At 38.5% G+C, this 17,514-nt stretch overlaps 1 non-coding gene and 1 pseudogene across 1 annotated transcript; one reads left to right on the top strand and one right to left on the bottom strand.

Moving 5' to 3' along the window:
* Positions 1 to 3,862: 3,862 nt before the first annotated feature.
* On the bottom strand, positions 3,863 to 4,034 carry LOC128105995 (U1 spliceosomal RNA). Its single transcript, XR_008216560.1, has one exon. It is a non-coding gene; the product is annotated as a U1 spliceosomal RNA (small nuclear RNA).
* Positions 4,035 to 6,790: 2,756 nt separating this feature from the next.
* On the top strand, positions 6,791 to 7,725 carry LOC128103183 (olfactory receptor 7D4-like; annotated as a pseudogene).
* The last annotated feature ends 9,789 nt before the right edge of the window (positions 7,726 to 17,514 follow it).

The following is a 17,514-nucleotide window of genomic DNA, read 5'->3' as shown; positions in this document are numbered from 1 at the left end:
ACATGAACTTTGAACCAATAGCTGAGGAGGCCCCAACTAGATCAGGCCCTCTGGATAAGTGAGACAGTTGATTAGCTTGAACTGTTTGGGAGGCCCCCAGGCAGTGGGACTGGGACCTGTCCTTAGTGCATGAGCTAGTTGGCTGAAGCCTGGGGCCTATCCAGGGACACTCTGCTCAGCCTGGGTGAAAGGAGGAGGGGACTGGCCCTGCCTGGACTGAATCCACCATGCTGAGCTGAATCCTCAGGAGAGTCCTTGCCCTGGAGGAGATGGGATTGGGGGGTGGGCTGGGGGGAGGGTAGGGGAAGGGGGAGGAGGGAGGACAAGGGAGTCGTGGCTGATATGTAAAATTAAATTAAATTATAAAATAAAAAAGAAATTCAGAATATTACAAAGGAATACTTTATAAACCTGTGCTCCATTAAGTTGGAAAACCTGAAAGATAAGCATGGATTTTCTTGATTCATTGAAACCACCAAAGTTAAACCAAGCAGAGATCAACAGACTGAACAGGGCCATAACAAATGTAGAGATTAAAATACTAATAAAAACCTTCTGAGTAAAAACAACTCCAGGTCTAGATAGTCACAACATTTGCCAGATTTTCAAAGAAGTCTAGCCAATACTTCTTAAATTATTCAAGAGAATAAAAATACAAGTATCATTCCCAAACTCATTCAATGAAGCCTGTATTACTCCAGTATGCAAAGTAGATAAACACACCCCCACCAATACAACAGAACAATATTTCTGAAGAATATAGATGCAAAAATCCTCAATAAAATACTAGCAAACTGAATAAGGCACATATCAAGATCTTCCACCACAATCAAGTTACTTTTATTCTAGAAATGCAGGGATGGTTTAACATATGTAAGTCAATAAATATGATAAATCAAGCAAATGATTAAAGACAAAAATCACATGATCATCTCAACAAATGCAGGAAGCATTTGACATAATCTTCATGGTAAACTTAACCTTCCTCATAAAAGAATAAGAATGGAGGGAATGTATCTCAATATAATAAAGCATATATATGATGAAGTCATATTTCATTTTATAAAATGGAGAAAAAATTGAAACAATCTCATTAAAATCAGGAATGAGCTAGGGCTGTTTACTATCACCATTTCTTTTCAATATAGTGATGGGAGACTAGACAAAGCAATAAAGCAAGAGAAAGAAATTCAAGGGATATAAATAGGAAAAGAAGAAATCAAATTATCTCTATTTGCAGATGACATAAAAGATTTTTAAAATTCCACCAGAAAACTATAAATAATGATTTCAGAAAAATGGCAGGTCACAAAATCAATTTATAAAAATCAGTAACCTTTCTATACACCGATACCAAACACACTGAGAAAGAGATCATGGACACATTCCCGCTACAATAGCACAAAAAAAATTCTTGAAATCTAATCAAGGATGTGAATGACCTTTACAATGAAAACTTCAAATCACAGAAGAGATCGAAAAAGGTGATAGAAAATTGAAAGGCATTTCATGTTTATGGATCAGTATAATTAACATTGTGAAGATGACCATCCTACAAAAAATTTACAGATTCAATGCAATCCCAATTAAAATGCCTACAACATTTTCCACTTAAATAGAAAAAAATTATAAAATTCATATGGAACCAGAAAGACCCTGATAGGAAAGATCAGAAAAGATCCTGAGCAATAAGAATATTACTGGATGGATTAACATTCCAGACTTTAAGACATGTTATAGAGCTATAGTAATAACAACAATAATAAAATGGTATGGCTATAAAAACAGACATGCAGACAAGTGGAATTAAGTAGAAGACTCAAACATGAGTATATGAAACTCCAGTGATCTGATATTTGATAGAGTTTAAAAATGTACATTGGAAAAAAGATAGCATCTTCAACAAATAGTGCTGGAAAAACTGGATATCCACTTTTAGAAGAATGAAATTAGATTCATATCTATCACCCTGAACAAAAATTAACTGCAAGCAAATCAAAGACTTCAACTTGAAACCAGAAATGTTAAAACTGCTAGAAGAAAATATAGGCAACACCCTATAAGATATAGGTACAGGAAAAGACTTCCTGAGTGGGACTCAATTTGCTCAGGAATTAGGGGCAACAGTTGGCAAGTGGGACTTAGTAGAACTAAAAAACTCTGTGAAGTGAAGGAGACACTCAATATAGTAAAGAAGAACCCCTCAGAACAGGAGCAAATCTTCGCCAGCTATATACTTGACAGAGGATTAATATCCAGAATATACAAAGAACTAAAAAAAAAAAAGTCAAGGAAACAAATGACCCAACTAAAAAATGGGCTAGTGGTCTAAACAGAGAGATCTCAACAGAAGAAATCACAACGGCTTAGAAATACCTCAAAATATTTTGACCATTCTTTTCAACTAGGGAAATGCAAATAAAAAATCTTTTAGATTCTATCTCACCCCAGTCAGAATGGCTAAGATCAACACAACAACTGACAACAAATGCTGGAGAGGTGTGAGAAAAGGGGAATTCTTATTCACTGTTAGTGGGATTAGTGAGAATGCAAATCGGTGCAGAAATCAGTATGAAGAATGCTCAAAAAAAAAAAAAAAATCTACTGTATGACCCAGCTACATTACTCCTTCACATATGCTGAAAGGAATCAACATCAAGTTAATTCCGGAGAATTCCAAAGCTAGTGAAAGTAGGAAAGTATAAGTCAGAAAATTCTGACACTTATCATCAGCAGGTAATTTTGGGAAATTATGGTGACTCTTCTCAGAGAATGAACACAGGAGAGAGTAATCATAGATATGCCCACTGACATTCTCCCAGGGATAAGAAATTGGGATGTCAGAGCCTCTTTCCTGTGTAGTCTCTGCCCTTGAGGAGCCAAATCAATCAGGGAATGAACATAAAATTGATCAATTTGTATAATAAGCTTCAGAGGGACACAACTTCCAGGGCATACCTGTAACTCTTATAGTCACCAAGACAGAACACACTCATATCTTTCTAGAAGAAATTATCCAGGTTTTTTCCTACACGTCTGGTTCTTCCCCTTTTCTCTTTTGGGAAGACCTTCTACCTTTCATAACCAATGTTCTTTGAACAGTTAAGATTCAAAGGAGTTGGTCCATGGTGAGTATGTATTGCCAAGTCTATATAGTCCAGCAGATGTTGAATGAAATGGAGAATGAAGTGGTTGGTAGGAAGAGTATTAACAGTTAAGCACAGGTAAGGGAAAACCCTGTTATTTAACACGGAGGGTGCCATTATGAGTAATTGATGGGAAAGAAGAGTCATTAGAGTATTTGTTTTAAGTTGCAGCATTTTCACAGTGACCATTTACTTTGAATATCTATTATTGTGGGTAGATAGCAAAGGAGATTGTGGTCTTTTTTTTTTTTTTTTTTTAGGTATCCCATGACAGTCTGATACCAGAATACTTTCCTGGACAAAACAGTTTGCTGACTTAGTTACCACTGTGAATTGTCTGTGGTAGAGCTTGGTAACTGACTACACTGTATATAATTCACAGGGAAGTTGTTCTCTTCTAGTTCTTAGATAAAAGATAATATTACCCCAACAGCCTAGAATAAGCATTTTTGACTTTTCTTTCACTCTCACTTGCTTGGGACTATCTCAGGCTTCTCCTGATAGACTAGCCTCCCTTCTGCCCCCTAGTTTACCTTTGCACATGATGTTTACTATATTTTCTCTTCAAGAAAGAAGAGTCTGCTTACTTGTAGCGAAGAAATTAGTTTCTAAAACCTGAATATATCTGCAGACAATATATTTCTGTTGAAGGTATACACTGTGAAGCTGAGAATGGATTCAGAGACCAAGATGCTTTATATAATTTTTTATTTAGGGAAGGCTGAATGCCTGCAGTGTCTTACTACCACAAATTATGCAGTTGAGTTTTCCACATTTGGGGAAATCTCAGAGGTCAGCACATCTGGAGTACAATGGTTATCCAATGATTATTCTTGCTCTGAGAAAACCACTCTTTTGAACATGGCATCTCCTCTGCCAGGTAAAAGGATGGGGGATTATGCTTTTATTAACCATTTCTCAGAGAAGCAGAATTCACAAAATACTTTCAATTACTATCCTTCATGGTGTGCACTAAATACTTGTAGAAGATAGAAATTGCATCAGGATCTTTGCAAACATGCCAAAACAGATGAGTATCAGGCATGAGGTGATGCCCAGAACTGCACTGGGGAGAAAGGGATGGGACATTTTGTTCTAACACCAATTCCTTTTTCTCTATTTGCTGAGACTCCTTTATGTAGGTGCAGAGGAATTTATGCTTGTGTCCACTTGCATTTTATTGCTCTTTCAGAACAGTGGATATATAGATGTTTGGAGAGCGAGTACTAAGAACTTTGGTACATAACCACTGGAATAATGCGGGTGAGAGAAGAAATATGGAAGACATGGGCAAACTCAATATTCAGTACTCTTTATCTCTTACTATTTAGATTTGGAAACATTAGAGAATCATTGCTCCTCATTATTTTTCTTTTACTTGAGTGGGTCTCATTCTCAAGAATATTCAGTTAACAAGACATTGACATCATTCTTCTACTTGTCCCAGCCTTTATTTCTTATTTATTTTCTATTAAAGAAAGCTTGAGTTTGTCCCTTAATTTCTAATGATGTGAGTGTTCCATATTGTGTCTCCGTCTTAAACCTATCTTTGGTTCCAAGCCACAGGAAAATCATAATTCATAACATGTTATTTCTTCAGTTTCAGTCATTTCACAGTCTTATGTATCATCTATGCATTACTAATATATGTTTAACTCTGTGTTCTGGGAGTTGTGATCCTGCACTATTGCTGCGACGTGCGACGTCATTCTTCACCATTTCACTGTGCACCGAAGCAATAGCATTTTGCTAAGAACACTTGCTTCCTTGGTTGATTCTTGCTTCTGGACCTTTCCTTTTCCTGCTAAAAATCCTTATTCTCATTCCTCCAGCTAAATAATCCTTTTGTCAGCTACCTCTCCTCCTGAACTCCTTCTCTGACGTCATCAGCCCAGATTGCTCAATATCCCAGATAGCCTAACTTAAGTCTTTGGTACTTAACTAAACAAAATTTCCCAGAAGAACTAGATACTAGGAACAGAATAGGTAGATGGTTTCTTACATGTGAGCAACTTAAGAAGATGTTATTTATAATGTCAGAATTCTTTTAAGTAGTAATTTGGTTGTTGCTTTTACTGTAGGTAGGACTTCATGAGATAGGCAAACACTGAGTGAACAACACATTATTTTGTGGTACTTAGATGAAATCCAGGGTCCTGCAGATTCTGGGTAAGCATTCTATCACTGAGCCATAACCCCAGTCCATGTGGCTTTTGACCACCATCAAAGCTTGTAGTATCCAGACCCTCTGCTTTATATTTCATATTAAGGTTGATTCTTCCTGCTTCCTCTTTGTCACACATATGACAATTTTTACTGAACATTTTCATTATTCTGATTTTAAAATTTTGTTTGAAAAAGAAATATTTGATTATCCTGGAAATAAAAACATGCTCCTGGCTGAATATCTTCTTACTTTAATCCTATTTATATAGAGGTTTTTGTTTTTTTTACTCAGGAGAGTGTTTAGTAATTTCATATGCAAATGAAAGGATGCAGAATATGAGTGTTGAGGACTTTCAAAGATGGAAGTTTAGACGATGAATGTTTTCATTTATATTCTAATAACAACCACTATTTCGATTCTTCATAAATGTCTTCTAATATTAAATTTCCATATTTATTCTTCCAATTACCTTTATTCTAATTGAAAGAGATTTAGGAAAAAAACCAGAGGGCCATGTGCTGATGACTCATGAAAAGACTATTGTTGATGCTTCTACAGGGGAAGATACCTGGTGAAATTACACAAAAGTATTGATGCAAGGGAAAATAGGATAACTTATTGGGACACACAGGTGTAAGTGCTGGGGGAATGAATGTACTGCCTAGAATTGATTGAATGGCCTGGGTAATAAGAGGAAACATATTTTTCCTATACCTTTCCTCCTTTCTTACTTATCTTGTCTCTTTATAGTAGTCTTCTTCAGAGCTAGAGTTGTTGGAGATTTTGGAGGGACAGATGCCCAGATTATAGTGGAATGCTACAGAAGTGGAAAGTTATTTGTTCTTATGTTCATTGATTCATTAGTTCAGCTGCCAAAACAGTATGAAAATCTTCCTCTATGTCAAAGAATCAGCTGGTATTGAGACATGATGGGATTGAGAGTCACCTGGACAGCCAAGAACTGTATCACATATACAAAAACAAGAAGACACTAAGAAGATAAAGTTTTTAAAGAGACAAAAGAGATTTCAAAAGGAATGGATACAGGAGAGGATATAATCTTGTTCACAAACTGAAATCTTTCTGAATGATCAGAATTTAGTGCAACCACCAAAAAGTGTTGAGAAGTGAGATTGGAGATCAGAGTGGATCCATCATAGAGAAAGGATTACCAGCCCTTTAGAAACTACTTTGGTCTGAAAAATTCCAGAGGTTGTCTGGTCTTCATGAAATTTAACTTTGTAGAGTTAGTAGTTCTAAGCGGAGATGAAAAAAAATGGACAAGTTTCCCAAAGGGTTGATTAACACCCTGAGACAATCAGTATAATGGATGAGAAAATGTTGGACTCCTAAATTCTGTCATAGTAAAACCTTTATGCAGTCTTTCATCTCAAAAAATAAAAAGACAGAATTTAGAGACTGCATGGTATGTTTCCTACTCTTTCTCTTCCATAGTTATCTAGTTGATGTCAACAACATGAAAGCAGGAAACCAAACAAATATGTTAGAATTTTTGCTTGTGGGGTTTTCCCAAGTTGCAGAGCATCAACCCATGCTATTTGGACTGTTTCTGCTCATGTTTGTGGTCGCTGTGCTTGGGAATCTGCTCATCATCCTGGCTGTCAGCTCTGACTCCCACCTCCACACTCCCATGTACTTCTTCCTCTCCAACCTGTCCTTTTCTGACATTTGTTTCATCTCTACAACCATCCCTAAGATGTTGGTAAACATCCAAACACAGAGCAAGTCCATCACCTATGCAGGATGCATTACCCAGATGTATTTTTTCATGGTCTTTGGAGGCATGGACACATTTCTCCTCACTCTGATGGCCTATGACCGATTTGTGGCCATCTGCCACCCCCTTCACTACCCAGTCATCATGAACCCCCAGCTGTGTGGCTTGCTGGTTCTTGTGTCCTGGTTCATCAGCTTCTCATACTCTCTGATCCAGAGTCTGTTGATTCTGCGGCTGTCCTTCTGCACCAATCAGTTAATTAAACACTTTTACTTGAACTTGCTCAGGCTCTCACTGTAGCCTGCTCAGACACACTGCTCAATCATATCCTTCTTTATATTGTGACTTGTATTCTTGGCTTTGTTCCTTTTTCAGGGATCCTTTATTCCTATTCTCAAATTGTCTCCTCCATTCTGAGAATCCCATCAACAGATGGAAAATATAAGGCATTTTCTACCTGTGGGTCTCATCTCTCAGTGGTTTCATTATTCTATGGGACAGGTCTCGGTGTGTACCTTAGTTCTGATGAGACTTCCTCTTCTTGGAAGGGCATGGTGGCCTCAGTAATGTACACAGTGGTCACTCCCATGCTGAACCCTTTTATCTACAGCTTGAGGAACAAAGACATTAAGAAGGCCTTACAAACACTTGGGAGAATGCTTTTTGTTAAGTGATAAGATCACTGGTTTTAGGTTTCTGAGCTGACAGAAGTAAAGCAGGGGGCTAAAGAAATTCTGCCTCTTAATCATGTAGACTTTTTATTCAGATTGTTCCTCTGTCTTGATCAAAATTGTACAGTGAGTACTTTTACCTGAGACTTTGTGATGCCTCCTTTGTGACCTTCAGTTCTATCCTTCTCCCTTCTTTTTATACGACTCATTTCTTCATTTCAGTACAATGTTTACATTTCTGTAGGTCAATACAGTCATTTAAATACCAACTCAAGAATTGTTTGATAAGTTATGAAATCATTTATAGAACTTAAGTCCATGTATAAGTATATAGTACTATGGCTATAAATGCTATATTGATTAGGCACATGCTTGAATATATGTTACTAGTAGACAGGCTGCAAATTACCATGAAAATCTGTAGTCACCACTCAGAAATCACTGCTGAGATTTCAGACCTGAAAATTTCCACTTGAGAGAAAATTTTATCTTGCTCCTACATATTGAAATGGTCTATGATGTGAACATTTTTGTTCCCCTGACTTATATGTTAAAACATTATAACCAATGTGATTTTATTAAGAAGGGAGGATTTGGGAAGCATTCAGATTTATTCTTGATGGTACCCTCAGAAATAAAGCTTCTTATAGAAACAAAAGACTCCGGGGAGCTATCTTGCCTCTTCTACTATAAAAGAACATAGTGAGAAGGCACCATCTATGAACCAGAAAATTGGCCCTCAGTAGACATCAAATCTATCATTTCTTAGTTTTAAATTTCCCAATCTCCAGAATTGTGAGAAACAAATTTTTAGTACATGTAAAGTACTTAATCTATGAGATTTGTTATAACATTCTGAACATATTATCCCCTATGACTAAGGGATATAAAATAATCTTGAAACTTGAAATGTCTATAATATCTCAAGGCAATGTCAGAGATGTACTCTATTAGGGGCAGTATTTAGAAAATCTCTATAATAAGATGGAAATGATTTATACAAGATATTACTGCAGATGTGAAAGTAGCTACTGAGAAGTATTAAACATCTGTTTGATTTCATTGTTACTATTTGTATAATGTTCTGTGGTTGTTTCTCAGTTCACCTACAAAGCACTGCTTTGCTCTTGGATGTCAATCCCACCATGAATGGATAGAAGGCTGCTGCTCTGATTGAATAAGACAAAAACAGTCACTTCAGTGAGATAAAATGCTTTCTATTTGCCATTTGTTTGAATTTTTACCAAATGCAAAGATGTGGGCCAGTGGTCTGGCCATATGGTTAAGCAAAAAGGAAATATGAAGAACAACCAAAAGAAATTACTATGAAAATTTAAGCCCATCTGTCTTAGGATTGCAATTCATAGTCCATTAGCCAGCCAGGCAAGTCAGAATAGAAATCTGGAGGCAGGATTGATGCTGAAACCATAGAGGAATGCTGTTTACTGGCTTTCTCCTTATAGCTTGCTCAGCCTGCTTTCTTTTTTCTTATGCATTTATTTTTGTTAGCAAATTTTAAATTAAAATGATTACATCACTTTCCCCTTTCTCTTTTCTCCCTCTAACCCCTCTCATGTCCTTTATCTCCAAGCCATTCCATGCACACCCCATTCAGGTTGTTCCTTTCAAATTCATGGCTTCTTTTTCTGTGATTATTATTGTTACACACACACACACACACACACACACACACACACACACACACACACACACACAGACATACACGCACACACAACCGGCTCTGGGTTAGTTTGGTGTGGTTTGTGTGTGTATGATTTCAATGCTGATCACTTTGTATTGGATAACTAACTTGAGGGACTCATTATTAGGAAAAGCTAATTCTCCTTTATTCGTAACCTTTAATGTTTTGTCTAGAGGCAGGACCTTGTGAGATTTCCCCCATCTGTGTTAGCAGATTTTGCAGGAGAAAGCCCTTCACATAGCTGGAAACTTGGACTTAATCAGTAGCCTTTGTTTATTGGATGGTATACATAAACATTCATAGTACTGTCAAAGAAACAGAACAAAAGATTTGATACCAATTTGAATACAAAATCCTATTCTTCATACCAAGGAATCTTAGTATGACAGTTTTATGTACACTGGCTTCCCATTACTAAAGCAAACAACAACTACAAAAATGACCTTATGAAAAGAAAAGGTTTTGACCTAAAGTTTTGCAGGTTATGGCTTACCCTATTGCTTTTGCACCTGTGGTGAGGAAGCACATTATGGAAGGAGTAGTAGCAAAGCCAATCCAATCATGCATAGCTAGGAAACATAAAAAAGAAAATGAAGAGGTGGGAATCTTGCTTTATGGAATTCCCCCGATGACACGAAGACCTCCTACTAAGCCATATCTTCAAAGTGCATTTTCAAAGATAAGCCATTGAACATGGACCTGCTTTGGAGAGCTACTGAAGCTAAAGTACATTTAATAGAAAGATGAAATGGTCAGTTGCAACACTAGTTATCTAACGCCCGTGAAGAAAGGCTGTTTTGCAGTTGTTCTAAGTTCATATTCATACTCAGTCTGAGTGGAACAAAAGTTAACTCAAACTAGATACTCCGTTTTCTAATGCTGTCTGGAGGACCAGCCTCCAGTAGCACAGGGCTCAAAGGGAAATGCACAGTGTGATGAAGTTGAAACTTTTCTATGTGGGGGTTTTAGGGAAGGAAAATGCTCCCATATTCTCTTGATGGCTTTTTTCTCTTTATCCTCTCATCTGGTTCTCGTCAAGCTGTTCCCTCACGTTGTTCTCTCTTTCGTTCCCTTTCCCTCCACTGCTTAAATACTCAAACAGAATCTCTCAGGCAATACAAAAGTCATAAAAATATCACATTCCAAGGGAAACGATATGACTAAAAACAGAGACATCCTGATGACTCTCAGGCAATATATATTATCTATCTTGAGAGGTAATCTTATCCAAGATGCCTGGTGAGTGCTCAGTTTTTGGACAAAGAGCTAAGGGAGTCATACATTCTCTTGTTCAGACCAGGTTACTGTGTATCTTATAATATCAGCTCTGCCAGGACTTGCCATGATACTAATGGCCAAAAATGCCTAAAACTTAAAAGTGTATATTCTGCCCTGTGAATAACTTTTAATTATCCAAGAACACCTACAACCCTAATAAGGGCTACAGAGTCAAACTATTTTCTGTAACCTTGACTAGTCAGGATGTATTTTCACAAACTGAGGTCAGGAATGGATGCAAAGAACTAATCACTTGCCATCTAATAATTGGGCTGTTTTTTGTATTTGCAACCTAGCCAGACAGTACAGCTATGTGTCCTTGTGAATTAAAATAGGGAATGTTTATCTAAAAAAAAACATTAGCAAGGCATCTGGTCTAATCTAAAGCTCCTTTGAAGCTTTCTATCACCGAGTGGCACTTCAGCAATAAAATTAAAATAAAATTAAAGGAATTTGAGCCATTCTGGCTCCTACTATTATTTTTTTTTTGAACTGTGATCAGAAGCAGCTTCTAGGTGTGACTCACAGGCCCCGACTGTATCAAAATTATACAGCATCTTCGTGATAAATGCCCACTAGATCAGGACATAATCATGAGACAAACATGCTACGATACAGGTAGTAGGTGACTCCCCACATACATATACATTATATCAGAAACCAAAGGTACAAAGCAAAAGACATTCTGGAGTCTGTATTTTTGCAAGCCTTGCTTAACCAAGATATACTCATCAGAGAGTTTTTCTTTGGTGAGCTGACACCTGAACTTCAATTGCTACCTGCTGCTGCTCTGACAGGGCCATGGCCACCAGCAGTTTTCTTTTGGATCCAGGCAAGAGGAGGTAAAGGGATGATTGGGACAGATATACAATATTTTTCTTACATCAATTTTTTTTTGTCAGAGTCTTTCTCCAAAGTCCAGGGTGGATTGGATCTCAATATATAGCTCAGACTGGCCTTGAACTTGTAGAAAGCTCCCTGCCATAGCTTTTCAAGTTCTGGAATTACAGGATATAATTCTTTCAGCTTCCTTTTTAAAACTTATTTGTTTTTGTTTATTTTACATACCAATCACAGTTTCCCCTCCCTCCTCTCCTCCTGCCCCCCCCACCACCTTTTTCTTACCTCCCCTATCCACTCTTCAGAAAGCATAAGGCTTCCCATGGTTGTCAGCAAAGCATGGCATATCAAGTTGAGACAGAGAAAGTTCCCCCGCCAAACACTGCATCAAGGCTGAGAGAGGCATCACATCATAGGGAATAGGTTTGAATAAGTCAGCTCATGTGCCATGGCCACACTGCTAGGGGCCCCACAAACAGAACAAGCTGCACGACTGTCACCTACATGCAGAGGGCCCAAGTTGGTCCCATGCAGGCTCCCTAGCTGTCAGTCTAGAGTCCGTGAGCTCCCATGAACTAGAGTCAGCTGTCTTCAGGGTTTTCCCATCATGATCTTGAACCCCCTTGCTTATATAATCCCCCCTCCATCTCTTCACCTGGGTTCCCAGAGCTCAGCCCAATGCCTGGCCATTGACCTCTGCCTCTGCTTCCATTAGTTACTGGATGAAGGTTTTATGATGACAATTAGGGTAGTCACCAATCTGACAACAGGAAAAGGCTAGTTCAGGCACTCTCTCCACCATTGCCAGGAGTCCTAGATAGGACCATCCCCATGGACCCTTGGGAACCTCCCAACCCCAGGCCTTCCCCCAACCCCATACTGGCCCCCTCTATCAAGATGTCTCCCTTGTCACTCTCCCTTTCCATCCCTCCCCCAACTTGACCATCCTGATCCCTCCTGTTCCCATTCCCCATCCTCTCCCTTCTACCTTCCCATCCCCAGTTTACCCAGGAGACCTCATCTATTTCCCTTTCCCAGGGTGATCCATACATCCCTGTTAGGACCCTCCTTGTTACCTAGTTTCTCTAGGGCTGTGAATTGTGGCCTGGGTATCCTTTGCTTTATATCTACTATTGACTTGTGTGTGAATACATAGCGTGTTTGTATTTCTGTTTCTGGGTTACTTCACCCAGGATGATTCTTTTCTAGTTCCATCAATGGCCTGCAAATTTCATGATGTCTTTTTTTTTTTTTAACTGCTGAGCAATACTCCATGTGTAAATGTACCACATTTTCTTTATCCATTCTTTGGTTGAGGGGCATCTAGGTTGTCTTCAGGTTCTGGTTATTATGAATAATTCAGCTTCCTTTTACCTACCTAATTCAGTGGTTCAGGATCAGAGTTGAAACTGTGGGTGCAAGAAGAAGGGATAATTCCAAAGCAAGAAAGTAGCTATAACTTTTAACAGTTACATCTGAATTTCTAAGGGCCTGAGTAGAACATGCCTCCACTCTTCTAGCAGATTTGGGTTAACCATGAATGTCCATTATTACCAAGTATTTATGATAGTTTACACATTCTATATCTGTGTAACTTTACACTGTATGAATAGGGTAGACTTAAAGGAAGGCACTTACTAGAATCGTATTAGTGCAGGCAATATGACCCTGCATGGTGATCTGAATGAGTTATTCCTTCTAAAGGTGGAAAATATTTGTTAAAAATGAAAAAAAACAAAGAATGGTAAATAACAGCTGAGGGTAAAGGAATGAATATTTGAGTTATGTGGTAAGGGGAAATCATTATTAATTTAGTGTCAGAATTTATATCTATTAGAACTGGATTTAATTAACTTTGACTAGCTTAGTTTTCTGTTGCAGGATATTTGTACATTGTGTGAGGGTGTACTGCTGTGATTGGTGCAATAAAAAGCTAAACAACCAACAGATAGGCAGGAGGTACAGGTGGGATTGCTGGGCAGAGAAAGGAAGAGGAGGAGGAATATAGGTATGTGGGAGATGCCAGGCAACATGGAGAGGAAACAGGAGATACATGATGGAAGAGAGGTAATGCCACATGGCAGAACATAGAACAATATAAATGGGTTAATGTAGGTGGAGTTTTTCTGTGTCCCATCAGTCACTCCCAAATAACCATTTAGAGACTTATTAATTATAAATGCTTGACCAATAGTTTATACTTGCTACTAATTGGATCTTACAATTTAAATTAATCTGTCTTTCTTACCTACCTTTTGCCATGTGGCAGTACCTTCTTTCAGCATGGAATGTTTATCTTATGTCTCCTCTGCATTTCCTTGTGACTCCTCAGACTCAGCCCTTCTTCTTCCCAGCACTCTCTCTGCCTCTAAAATCCTGCCTAGCTATTGGTCAATCAGCTTTTTACTAACAATGAGAGCAACACATTTTCATGGTGTACAGAGGGATTAATCCACAGCAGGTTAATTTAAGTTATAAGAGCTAGTTGAGACAAGCCTAAGTTATAGGTGAGCTTTCATAATTAAAAAGAATTTTCATGTCATTATTTGGGAACTGGCTGGTGGAACAGGAAAAGACTCATTACATATGGTGTCCAACATGGAGGCTTGAATATCCACATAGGCCTGAAAAAGTGGTCTCTTGGGAAGGTTTGGTGTACAGAGGAATGGCTCTTTTAACAAGCCCTGCTGCACATCCAAGCACTTGAGTAGCTGGCACTGGGCACAAACTCTTGCTTCAGGCAGACATAACCAATTTCCGGAGCTGGGGCAGTAAATGCATCTCCCACTGGTGCTGGCATGAGGATAGGGTGTCAGAGAACCAAGAGGGACGGAGCCAGGTGCAGAGTCATGTGGGGGGAGCCTTGCCATTTAAGACTTGGCTCACATAGAGAAGGCTGAAGAAGTGCAAAAAGTCAGGTTCAGGCTGAAAAACCCATTAAACAGGTTGCAGTGTATTTAAAAACGTGCTTAGATGGGTGTTGGAGAGATGGAAGTGGGTTGGAGAGATGGCTCAGTGGTTAAGAGAACTGGCTGTTCTTCCAGAGGTCCTGAGTTCGATTCCCAGCAACCACATGGTGGCTCACGACCATCTGTAATGAGATCTGGTGCCCTCTTCTGGCCTGCAGCCATACATGAAGGCAGAACACTGCATACACAATAAATAAATAAATCTTTTAAAAATGTGCTTAGATGTTGAAGAAAGAAAAGAAAATGAATATAGTCATAGAAAAATAGTTTAAAAATAATGAAGTAAAGTGTTTAAAGAAAGAATAAAGTGATATAAAAAGAATAAGCTGTGTAAGGATGGGAAATACACAGGGTGTCTGGATCCTGTGTGATACTTTGTTGACTTTGAGTTTTTAAATTGCTAATGTACAAAAAATACCTGCTGAGAGGCATTGGGTTATGGAAACTGCTAAATTAAACCAACCTATATATTTTAAGAATGTCTTCACTTTAGAATGGAAGTAAAAAATATGTTGCATTGGGGGAGAAGTTATGCCTTTGTTTCTACAGGAAATAAAAAGTTATAGTTTTCTTTAAAATTAATAAAGATTATATTTGATTGGGGGAGAGCTCCTGAAAATCTTGACTACAGACACAGAAAAAAAAAGAAATCAAAAAAGCCTACAGGACAGGTGATGTATATGCTGATCCCTTTACTATGGGAACAGCTTTGAGACTGGATGAGACATGAGAAATCATGTTGGCTACAGAGTCCTCATGACTTATTATTACATGCCATCATTTCATATGGCATGGATAGAGGCTTGGTTATATAGTCTAAACAAACTTATAAAGTTAACAGATGCCTTTTACCTACACAAGCATAAAACAAAAAAATCATCTTTACCTGGCTTGTGCACACTACACATTCCATACTTGTGTTAGTGCAGATATATATGTTACCTTTAAAAGTTTATGTGTCTTCAGAAAGAAAGAACTAGACACGTGTAGGCATGGTTTTTCATCAGGATAACTGGCTCCCCAAATAACCACAGAGACTTCTTATTAATATAAATGATTGGCCAATAGCTTAGGCTTACTACTAATTAGCTCTTACAACTTGAATTAACCCATACTTCTTATCTATGCTCTACACATGGCAGTACCCCTTTTCAGCATGGCATCTTCATCTTCTGCTTCTTCTGCATCTGGCTGGTAACTCTACCTCTCTTCTTCCCATTGTTCTCCCAGTCTAGCTCTCCCACCTAACCTCTTCCTGCCCAGCTATTGGCCAGTTGGCTCTTTATTTAACCAAAGAGAGTAATACATATTCACAAAGTATACAAAAGGATTATTCCAAAGCATTTCCCACTTTTTGTCCAATTAAAAAAGAACATTTTAACTTTAACATGGTAAAACTGCATATAACAGAAACAGTTAACAATTAAGAATTAAAGTTGCAATATCCAGTCCATTTGTATTTGGAAAAATTAGAGAAAATACTCTATTATCTATCTTATCTTTGTGAGTCTGAAGTTTTATACATAATTTATCTTTTATCATAACTAAGAAAAACTTTAATCTAATTATTTAGTGTTTAACTCCATAAAAGACCCCAGAAGGGTATAATGTTACCTAATGACAGGGGCATCTGGCTGCCTGGACAGTCACCCAAAGTTCTTTTGTAACATTGGGGCATCTATCTTTGGCCTACAGATATCTGACAGATGTTTTTGTGAAGCAGGGATTTTGAAGGACTGTCTTACCTTGTCTTGGCAAAGTTCAACAGTCACTTTTTTTGCATTCTGGTGGTCCAGTGTATACAGTATACTGTCAGCAATTGTGGCAAGGGCAGTTTCTGTGGCTAGCTTTTGCCACAAAAAAAGCAAATTTCGTATGGAGTTTCTTTGATGCCAATCATTTTCTCTGAAGTAAATTCATGCTGCCAGGAACAGACATGTCTCCCTGTCAAGAAAAGCTTTATGTTACTAAAACATTTTAAATGCCATATTCCGTAGATCTTTGAAGTGTTTGAAGACAATCTGTCTATCTAAATATGTCTGTTTAACCTTGAAAACATACCTAATATGACTACAAGTTTGATTATTATAGATGACCACTAACCTGTATTTCTTAGTTATACATTACATTTTAAAATGAGTTGCATAAGCACAACACCCTAAACATGAGCAAATGCATATTTACAGTATTAAAAAAATAACTCCATTGGCAAATTGGGACTGAGGGGGGCAATGTAGGGTAGGGGATGGGGGATGAGAACATAATGGAATAGGATGGTTGAGTTGGAACAGGAACATAGTGGGAGAGCAAGGAAAGAGATACCATGATAGAGGGAGACATCAAGGGAACAGGGTGAAACAGGGTGCTTGGGAGGTTCCCAGGAATCCACAAGGATGATCCCACCTTAGATTAATAGCAATAATGAAGAAGGTGCCTGAACTGATCTACCCAGTAATCAGGTTCCTGAATACCTTAACTGTCATCATAGAGCCTCCATCCAGTAACTGATGGAAGCAGAGGCAGAGATCCATACCCAAGTTCCAGGCCAAACTCCAGGAGTCCAGTCAAAGAGAGAAAAGAGGGATTCTATGAGCAAGGGGCGTCAAGACCATGATGAGGAAATGTACAGAGACAACCAAACCAAACTAGTGGGAACCCATAAACTGTGGACCAATAGCTGTGGAGCCTCCATGGGACTGGACTATACCCTCTGCATAGGCATGACAGTTGTTTAGCTTGACCTGCTTAAGGGTGGGATCAGGATTCATCCCTGGTACATGAGTGAGCCGTGGGACACATTACACAGCCTTGGTTCAGGCGGAGGGGCAGGGACCTGCCTCAGCTGAATGTACCAGGATCTGCTGACTCCCCATGGGAGTTCTTGCCTTGGAGGAAGTCAGAACGAGGGGTGGGATGGGGGAAAGGCTGAGGAGGGGGGGTGGGAGGAGGAGGAGGGGTACCTGTGGTTGGGATGTAAAATGAACAGAAAAGTTCTTTTTTCGT

The sequence above is a fragment of the Peromyscus californicus genome, unplaced genomic scaffold (assembly GCF_007827085.1).
Source record: "Peromyscus californicus insignis strain IS unplaced genomic scaffold, ASM782708v3 Scaffold_11__1_contigs__length_118956290, whole genome shotgun sequence".
Taxonomy (NCBI): Eukaryota; Metazoa; Chordata; class Mammalia; order Rodentia; family Cricetidae; genus Peromyscus; species Peromyscus californicus.
The sequence above is the reverse complement of the archived record's forward strand: the minus strand, read 5'-3'. Positions and strand labels throughout refer to the sequence as shown.